An 11,076-nucleotide genomic window follows, 5' to 3' on the forward strand; every position below is an offset into this window, starting at 1 on the left:
CAAAAGATGGGTTAAATATTAAGGCTAAAACGCTGGAATGAGTAAGGATAAGAACTCCAAGCTTTGATTCAAAGCAACAGTGTAGAAGTCTTGGGCTCTGCTTCAGAAAGTGGGTAATTTATAGAAAAAATGCGAAATAGATAATTTAATTTAATGTTTTAAATTGAAAAGTGGTAGGTCCTTACAACGGTCCCTCCTTACTCACTCCCTTCGTCTTTTCAATTAAAACGTTTATAGGACGTGAATTGAATACACCAGAAAATAGAGTGCTGGTAGAAAAAATATCATACATAAACAATTAAATACTCCTTCAGATTTCCACACATCATCATCGTCACAGTTTACATGTACGAGTATATTATTTGCGCGCGTCATATGACACCGCTCCGTGCCAATCAGGCCAGTCTTGACAAGTACAACATAATAGCGCTGTTTTCACGTGTTTGCGGAACTGTATTAATAGAAACTACTTACTAAAGTCAGATAGACGCGGAAGTTTCGTAATCTCGTGTTAAAACGTCTGTCTGTTCAAGGTTGCATCATTTTTATGTTTGAACCCGTTAATTGTCCATAAAATCGGTTTCCCACAGTCGACTTTTACGATTCGCGAGGAAATTAGGCATCGACGTTTTATTTTTCCTGTGTTTTAATATACGAAGATCGCTCCCAACTGCCTCGCGTCGTGTTTCCCCACCTCGGTGAATTGCGGTTCCGTTTTACAAACGTGCGCGAGAACACGTATTCATGATGACTTTATAGAACTTTGTTGCTTTGAAATAATTGCCAAGAATTATGTTTTACCTTGTTTTTAAAGCTGTTTTATTTATCTCTAAAACCTTTAGAAAACAGCAGAAAATGTAAAGTCGAACATCATAATAATATAATAATGCTCCGATAACCGCCAGCCGACGCTGTACGCACAATATAAATTCTATTTGCAGTTTCACAGTTTACAGCGAAACCGAGCCAATTGTCTGTTTTTATAAACGTTTCTCGTTCAAATAAATATTAAGTTCTTGTTATTACAAGACATGACTGACCCGTGTAATGTCTGACTCGATATAATTCAGATTTGATTAAAAAATCTAAAGTTTGTGGCTCCAAATAGAATGCTTCGTCACGGCATAGCGTGGGCGTGACTTGATGAGCAAAGGATTAGATTATGTGACCTAATAATAACGTCTCTGATGTTTATGAGAAAGTTTGGACAGGACGCCATTTTGTTTTAGTCGGGTGATCTCTAGATAAATAACAGACAGACGCGTGTCATGTTTGGTCGGACAGATTCAGAAAAATAAATGTTTGTAAAAGCCGGCGGGAAGCTGCTGAAGAAAGTTGAATGCTCTTTAATCTATGATGATATTTCCAAATCTTTTCTAATACTGGCTCTGATCAGTTGAGCAGCCGCTTCTTGTCAAATACTGTATTTTAATAATCAGGTAAGGCTGGAAGCCAAAACATAATATTTCAACCGACACCACTAAGGAGTACTTACGTTTTTAATTCATTTGCTTTTATTTTCAGTTGGTTACACCAGAATTTCGGATTTTATGAACCGATTAAGTTTGGCTTAGTAGTATTGATTTGAAGTTGGTAATATGTTTTTGTTGTTAATGTTATTGAAAAGTTAAACTACACAAAGCGGAGAAACAGTCTTATACTATAATATTCAGTTATTTATAAATTTGAACGATATTTGAGAGCGTTCGATGTTTATCTATTTTATTCTATCTAAATCATTTTCTTTATGAGCTTTAGATATCATCACGCTTCATCTTTCAACAGCTACCTTACAACTTCCGTGTGGTCTCCTGTAGTTTTGATACAAATAAACAAATTTACGCGAGATTAATCGAAGCTAGAGAATATATAGTAGTAGGGTTGTCGACAAGTAGTTTACTCTTACTCTGTTCTTTAAGCAGCAGCACGATTCTATTATTATTGTACTTTTTACTAGGAATCAATAAAAAAAAACAGGTAATTCTGGTCCAAGACCGATCTGGTCATTTAAAAAAATATTATATATTTATTTAGAAAGCCTTACAATACAGTAGTAATTTAGGTTCGTATAGAAAATATATTTTTATTTTTTTCTTCGAAATCTAATTAAATATATGTTAACGACTATAAAAACGAGCACTTGAAAGCAATTTGTATCTATAATTCACAATTTATCAAAATTAAAATTCAGTACAAATAACATATAAAAATGAAATATTAACAACATTAATTATATATAAGTAGGCAGCCCTAAGCCTTGTTCACATTTAGCGATGCGTGTCTCGTACCATTGATCAAATGAACAGTATTATTTGTGGGTATATTTAGATTAATATTAAACGCTTATGTCTGATAGCCAAGGTGATTTGAACACAGCATCATTTAAATTGTGTTTGTAGTAAACATCATTCGATAGGAGATCTTAACAACCATACATAATTATATTAACTGAAATCAACTGTTTAATTTCTGTTATTTTTGAGTTTTATATGATGGGTTCAAACGGAACCCTATTCTTCAGGCTCCGATATTTGTCCGTCCGTCATCAGGCTGTATTTCACAGACGATTTCTTTACGTTGCCGCTATACAAACAAATAACCCTCAGCATCGCGAATCTGATTTGCACTTGGCCGGGTTTTAAAACAGTTATATGATCAAATTCTTTCATAATTTTCTGTCAAAAGCCATCTAGACTCAGCCCACAGTATGCGTCTATATCATTTCGCTTAGTCTACGCGGGAAACCTAAGTTTAAATCATAATCTGATAATAGGGATAAAAACTAAATTCATTGATATAAAAATAATTCAGACAAATAAGAACAAAACCTTTCAAAAAAAGAACAGTTAAGAAAGTTTTTTAAACCAAAGTTTAGTTAAAAAATTAACTTCTCTTAAAAATGAGAAAGCACAAATTCATAATTTAATTCTTATATTTATTTTTGATGAGTGGCAGCAATATAAATGGGTTCATACAGACACAGCATCACCTTAGCTCCCGAAGGTCGCGTCTGACAGACAGCAGACGTCAGTCGCTCTGACAGACGTATTTACCATGGACCATGGGGAATAGATTGCAGCCGCTTATAAATTACAGGTATCAACTAAATAGACAGTAGTTAAGTGGTGCAGTTTGTTGGTTTGGTAATGTGTGATGGAGAATAGTAAGTCAAGTTGAATGGTTTGCTCTAAAGCTAATAGAACAGCTGAAGGAGACGGAGAGAAATTAAGATTAAAACGATTTCAATAGGCGTGTAATCAAAAAATGGAAACAATGAAAAAAAAATGGAAAATAGAAAAAAAATACACAGCTTTGATATGAAATCAAGAGAAGTAGTAAAACATTCATTCAGGAACCTGCAACTATTTGATTAATCCCTATTTTTATTAAGTATCTTTGGAACTACTCATAATTATAGAAAAAAGAGTATAACTGGTCATGTGAAATTCGGACTCGCAACATTGAGGGATCCGTACAAATAGGATAAAAAAACTTTGCACTTTTTGTACCCTTCGGTTACGGAACCCATTAAAAGTTCAATTAATCAAACTACTAGCAGTTAATTAAATCGTTTTGCTTCTGGCCCTCAAAATAAATAAATGCAATATAAACAAGATATGTCAGTGTCTAACAAGATCTTGGTTGAAACATTTGGCGCCGACATAAAAACTGTGCGAATTGAAACTCTTTTATTTATTTGTTTTGAAAACAAAGTGGTTACAAACGCAGCGGGATTAGTTGTATGAGAGCTTTTTGTGAATTGAGATTTATCTCACAACAATAACAAATTCATGGAAACTCCAACGCTTCTGAGAAATTGAAACTTTAGCTCTGAAATTGTATTGTTCAGTCTCGAGAATAAAATAAAATTCATTTTAAAATGACTAGACGGAGTTGTGAAGAAAAATTAAGATAGAAAATTTGTTTGAGGGATAGCTGTCTCAAACTGTAGTTATTTTAAAATACAAACACCCAACGAATGTTGATGAACACTTGTCTTTCATCAAGAGTAAATTAGTTTTCGTATTACTTTTTCATATAAATTACAATATGGTATATGTATACAGTAAATGAAAATTAACTTGGGAATTTACTGCTTCTTGCTAATATTTCTGTTTAGACACAGACTATTTGAAAAATATATGACTCAAGTGTAAGCTTTAGGTGGATCATATCTTTGAAAATGTGCAAAGTGGTGAAATGGAACTTTTTTTACACTACATTTTAATTTATTGTTCTCAAATGAGTGACATGTGTATGTTTTATTGAGAGCTAGCTTTTCGCTCGCGGCTTCGCCCGCGTCGATGTCGGTTATATCGCGTTTCTCAACTTTCGTAACTCTTCAAAAGTCCGGGATAAAAACAATCCTATGTTCTTTCCTATGTACCAAATTTCATATCTAAAATCAGTTCAGTGGTTTAGACGTAAAAGCGTAACAGACAGACAGACAGAGTTACTTTCGCATTTAATTTTATAATATTAGCAGGGATAAAGTTTCTTTAAAACCAAATCTTGTTAATACTTTTCACTGGTGTCTAGACCTTGGCTAATATGAAACATAATATCGAGTTAAAAGCACAGCAACCAATAACGTGAACAAAGCAAAGTATAAAGGCAAGCAGACATCAACGGAAGGTCTCTCCAGCTGTATTCTGGAAATGGGTTTATGATCGCTAATAAACGTCCGATGCAAAAGAGGTGGGGTCATAGCGCCAGCGGTAATAGTTCCAGCCATTGCGATATAAATATTTCTATGAACATAGTAAAGGATAAAAGAAGTGGAAAAAGTAGAGTGTAGTGGAACTACTCGGGCAGTCGTTCACAATAAAGTGTGGCTGTATGCTTCAGTGAGAAAGATTTCCATTTCGGCAAAAAATGATTAAATAAGGAAGGTGCTAATATGAACTTATGTTCTATCTAGCTAAGGCTAAAGCCAGATTTCAGCAACGAGACGAGAACTCCATTTGATAACAAAATCACAGATGTTTAAATCTACATTTAACATTGGTGACTTATATTAAATCTGACAACATACATTTTTCCATCCACCTTAAACAGCTCCTCTAAACCCGAGCCCGCTTCCGAAGCGGCCACATCTCTCGGTTGACCACACCCGAAACGCGAGCAATATATCCTTTGACGTCATACCCTCATTTGCCATGTTTACACACACTAATGCAGTTCCCGCCGACGACTGATTCGGAGGTTTGTCTAAACGATCTGTTTGATTTGTTGCCCTTGTGTTGGTACTACCGAATTGTAAACGTTTTATATTTGGGCTACTGGACTATTAGATCAAGTGCGAGTGGATGTTTGTCCTATTTAATGGTTATCGAGGATGCTACGATGAAATAAAAATCGTCAGATGTTCTATAATGCTAATCTTGGATCTACGTCATCTGCTTATAGATGGATCGGCCTATTCATCTGACTTGATAGTGAAAATAAGAAATAAATTGACTCCTTACTTAGATGGTTGCTGTATTTATTATTGTTAATCCATGCTTGTCCAATTGTGCATCGTCTACTCCGAGTCATTTTAAACTGTCTATTTTTCTTCGGTTTGATACTTTTAATTTTACCATTCACTGCACTTCAAAGTTGCTTAGACAAAGTTTTGTCCTAGATTCACTAATTCAAATCGAAGGTCAATCATCCTATAAAGACAATATCATTGTATATTATTATATTTTCACGCGACACGATCTATAATAAGCTCTCAGGCTATTCTTGTTACAGAAGTCCAAACTCGGCACTCGGACGGACGCGGAGCGATGCGCTGTTGTAGTGGACAGAACACACGTAAACACTAATATGTGCATCTATTATGTGATTCTTTTAAGTATCTTTCTTCAGTAGTAGAAATACTTATACTTCATATGTGGTCATTTGAAAGAATACGTAACTTATTAATAACGGTAATGCAAAATGAGTAAGACTTCAGATCTAGACTTCATCGTAGCTTCCATAGACAGATCACGAGACATCATGAAATGTATCTCCTCTTGTCAGAGGGCAAATAGATAATTTGAACGGCATTTTCAACCTTATGTGCATGACTCTGCCTACCATCAATCATTACAGTTGCACTACCTGTTTTTACAAAAGGGTTACAACTGGGATTACTACATTTGTTACGAGATTCTTACAGGGTTCAATTACTGAGGAACGAAATAACTGAAAATGGCGCCTCAATATGCAGTAAACAAACAATATGGCCGGTGTTATCCAGTGTGCACCCCGTCCTAGCGGGGTTACGGGCTCCCAGCCAACGCCGAGCGGCGCGCTAATTGACCGCCGTGCATTAGATACTGCCCACCTATTTATACACGCGTCACACATGTTTGTATACTCGCCGCTAATCTTACACCGCGTAGTACATAGGCACAAACACGGTACACTTACCCCTTGGTCCTGAAAGGTTCAACCAATCATTTCAGTGTGCTATCGCGCACAAAAAAGCCTTGAACGAATATTAAGTCTACGAGAAAACAACTTTTCCGAGCTACGATTTTCTTGAATACATATTCAGTTTGGTAAGTCAGTCAAAGAATAAGAGAAACTGCAATTTATACCACGAGAAGATTTAATAAACCGCCTTTGGACCACAATGATTACCTATCCTAGTAACCCTGGAAAAAATCATCGTGTTATAATTAAAACCGATATAATTTGGCTTTATACAGGCACACATATAGTAACCTATGATTAAATCCTTAAACAAAACAACATTTTTACCTAGCAAAGAAAGAAGCACACAGGTACTTATAATGAAGTATTCCCGTTAACGAATCAGGTTATATTTGGATAATGGTATTATTAATAATGTAAGCACAGCTTGGCACTGTTTGTAACTGTTTCCCTGGACGGACCATAAACCTTACGTGCCAGTCAAGCTTCTCGCACACACTAACTATTATTTCAGGAGGGAATATAAGATGAAGTAATTTGGCATCAAAGTTGCCATGTCATAAAACTTGTTTTTGATGTGAGATATTTAAAAAACATATTTATTTAAAATTATGAAGTCCAAAAACGCCTGTGAAACAACATCGAGTGATATTTACCGTATTGGAAACTACTCAAACCATAATTTGCTTGTAAGGGTATATAGTTAAAGGCGAGAAGTAGCAGGATCAAAATAAAGAACAAGTTCTAAGATAAAAAATGTCCAATGCCTATAATTTTTGTCATAACTACTCGAAATAAATACTCTAACGAAGTTCCAAGAAGACGTAGATCTCAAAACTTCGTAGTCCCGTTAGTTGTAATTCATAGTTCGTTACCTAACTACTAATAACACCTAATTCGTCTGTCAGGAAGTAAAATTCTCTATTTTCAACTCTAACTCCGCCTCTCAACTCACGGAAGAAAACATAAATCAATCAAAGTTTGCCAAATAACTCACTTTAGCGTCAATATTTCAATACAGCGATACTCTGAACGCACGGCCCATCCTTGCTATCCCTCATAAACGGCGATCGTAAACCGGAATCATTAACCGTATTTACATTGGAGCCCTGGGCACAGTCCAGTCTTATAAATACAAAGCTACGACAGACTTCTTCGAAAGCCCCTCAAGTGTACGCCAGAAATAGAATCGCATCACAGTCGATGCGATTTGTCAGCCGACGAACAGATATTGTGCAGTAAGCCAGGGCCCCAATTCTGCTATTTACAATGGCCGATGAATGACTGAAAATTTGATTAAATTGGCTCTATTCATATTATTCTAAGCATTTTTCCAACACAATATTTGGGAATTCAGTACGGGGCGAAACAGTCGCTATCAATATATTGAATTTCCAATGATTATGTTGGAAAAATACTGAAGAGATTAGAAATACATTGTTTCAAATTTAATCCCATCGTCCATTTGAAATAGCAGAATTGGGGCCCTGTTGTCTGAACAACGGATGCATTACTGATGTGTTTGGAGGCGAGCTTCTGAGAACGAAGGGCTGGTGAATGAGCTGTGTCTTTGTGTTAGCAACATTAAGACTGTTTGACTGCTTGTTTTGATACGCTTTATACAACACATCATCAAACAATGTGTATTGTGTTACTGCACTTGTGCGCTCTAAACTCTAATCGTATTAGGGTTTGAGATAATGAGGAGTCTACAACATTGTTCCTAAATTGGAGTAGGCAGCAATTAAAAGGTAATTTTATTGACAGCGTTTACTTTTTATAATTCTTCTCACTTTCAAATCGATCGATGGATATCGATCAAATCTAAACTGTTATAAATAACAAATTATTTTTTTAAATAACGTGTCCATTTTATGTTCTTTTTTCGTGTTTTATCCGACTTATTACTCTGTACCATTGTGACAGTTATTAATTCAAGAAATCTTTGGCGATTTTTATACTAATTAGCAAGTTAGTAACTAATAAAGTACCTAGTGAAAAACCCTAAAAACCCCGGAAACAAAAGGAAATAAATATGATTCACATCAGATGGATGTTTGTCAAATGTTATGAACACGTTATGAAGCCAGAACCTGCATGTCTTGCATACAAATAGCCCGGCAATGTGTCACCGGGTGATGACAGACGCGACAGCTCTTAACATTCGTGTCGCGACTCGCTCTAATAATATTTAACACCTAAAACATGTCCGCATACTGGGGTAGCAGAGTAGGCGAAGTGTGTGAGTAAGGAGAAAATACGGCTCACGCAAGTTTAAGGTCAGTAATGTCAAATGTTTGAGAAGTTTTTATGTGGTACAGATCAAACTGAAGGTAAGAGAGTAGAGAGTAAGTTTATAAGTTGATTTTTACATACATTTTGGGTTGATAGGCTGCACTATATTTGTTCCTATCAGCCTGGAAACGGAGTTTATGATTTTATGTTTAAGTTGATCAAAAGTGTAAAGAATAAATGACAAAAATATATACACAAACCACTTCTGTGTCTAAAATTTTTTCGAATCCTGCTTGTTGCATAAAAAGATTTGTTAATATGTCGTTATTCTCAAGTTGATAATGTTGTAATAACTATGTCACAGTTGATGTGTAAAATGTTAAAAGTCTTTATTTTTAATAAGTGACTTAAAATGAAAGTAAACGTTTTTAAAAACAAAACGTAAAACCAGCATTAAATTAAAGCCCAAATTTTATGATTTTGTATATTTATGGGACCAAATGAATTACTCAGAATAAAAACAAAATCAACAAAATTCAGTTCGAAGATCTGAGGTAACTAACATAAAAAACCGACATATTGAACACCTCCTCCTTTTTGAAGTAGGTTGAAAATATTCTGGAGTCACCTCTTGAAATAAAACTATTTTAGTGGTAGGAAGTGATAGTGTATCTAATTGACAGTTAGCGAGAGTCCGCAAGACAGTACTCATGGTGTTGTCTCGTTCTCACTACAATGTATGTATTTATAATAATGCAATTAATTTAATTTTGAGATTGATGTATGAGATAATTATGCTAAACTGCGCTTCATTAGCAAGACGGATCGGAGTTAGTCCACTGAGTTTGAGTCTCGCATGTTGGTGTTGTAAGATGCGCACGCGACGCTGTTGGCTTGCGCGACAAGGACATTACTAACTAGCTGTGTGCTACACTTCTATGTACGTATTATGTAGTAAATACCCTTTTGTTTGCCGCCAAAAACACATTAAATGTGATTAGTCATTAATCTTAGAATTCGATTTAGTTATGAATGTATGTATTTATAAACAATGGGATGTGACGAAAATGTTCATCAAGTTTAGTATCATTGTTACAATTTATGTAGTAACTAATTATAATTTTACTGTCTCATAAAATGTGAGTTCAGATTACTGTTATTTAGTTCCAGGGTGTTAAAACGTATTCTCGAGTGGTAATAATTAAATACCGAGGCGGATATCCCGCCCAGCATAGCGCTTGGGTCAGAAACTTCGACAATCAGCAAACATGAGTGTGTATTGATATAAAAATCTTTATTAAATTCTACTCATTTATTTGTTTGCCACATGGGTAGTAGGTATATGCATTTTATAAAGTTGCCTATGTGTAACCGTCAATAAAATCAGTACAAAAAAATGGTTAAGGTCAAAAGGCAAACCTACTGACCGCGACCTATCGCGGGTTCTATCCCCGCGCATTAAAGGTATTTGTGTGATCCACAATTTTTTGTCCTGATTCTGGGTGTCTTTGACTTGAATATTTCTGAAGCCGACAGCAACACAAGGATTGAATAATAATTTAATTAGTTCCACACAGATTTAACTACACGTATGTATAATTTCGATTGCGTCTAAAAAAGTATTTTTTTCTATTTTCTATTTCCTTTCTCGAACAGTTATGGACGTCATCACGTTATTGTAGTAGTTATCTAATAACTAATGTCGCTCCAACATAACACTTCTAAGTAGGGGAACAATAACTGTTGAATAAAACAAGTGACGACGAGTTATTGTGAGACTGGACTGACTCAGGGCTGTCTTTGTAAATAAAACTGTCACAGATATTAATTGCTACTTTATGTCTAGTAAAAGGGCGTTGCGTGTTAAACTATTTATACTTATTCACTGTATTTGCATACGTTGCGTAGGTGAGGTCAGTTTGTATCCAAATTAACAGCTTATCTTGATTTTCGTATTGCGATTTGAAAATGTATTGATACAGTTTCACAAAGACTACGAATACACTGGTGCAAACCATTGTAAATTAATACTCTTGGTGAAAATTTGATTTTGTGTTCCAAAAAGCAGTGAAACGAAAGCCACCTGAGCGAGATGAGTTTGTTGAACTAAAACACGTAAAAGGTTTTAGAACTCACACTCAGAAGGTCTAAGGCCTCTCTCTAAGGCTTATCACTGGTTTCTGAAGGAGGTTTCAATTCAACCCCATGCTTGTAATGATACGGGCGTAGAGTACTAAATACGTGATTGATATACTTTATAAATAATAACACTTTTTAGCGACTTCTATAAAAAATATCTAGTTCTAAACTAACGAATCTAAGTTGATTCTCAGTACAAAATAGACGTAACCGTAACACAAAGGTCCACAAAAATGATTTCTCCAATTAAACTCATGTCAAGAAATGACATTGACAATGCGGCCACAGTAA

The sequence above is a fragment of the Trichoplusia ni genome, chromosome 18 (assembly GCF_003590095.1).
Source record: "Trichoplusia ni isolate ovarian cell line Hi5 chromosome 18, tn1, whole genome shotgun sequence".
NCBI classification, from domain to species: domain Eukaryota; kingdom Metazoa; phylum Arthropoda; class Insecta; order Lepidoptera; family Noctuidae; genus Trichoplusia; species Trichoplusia ni.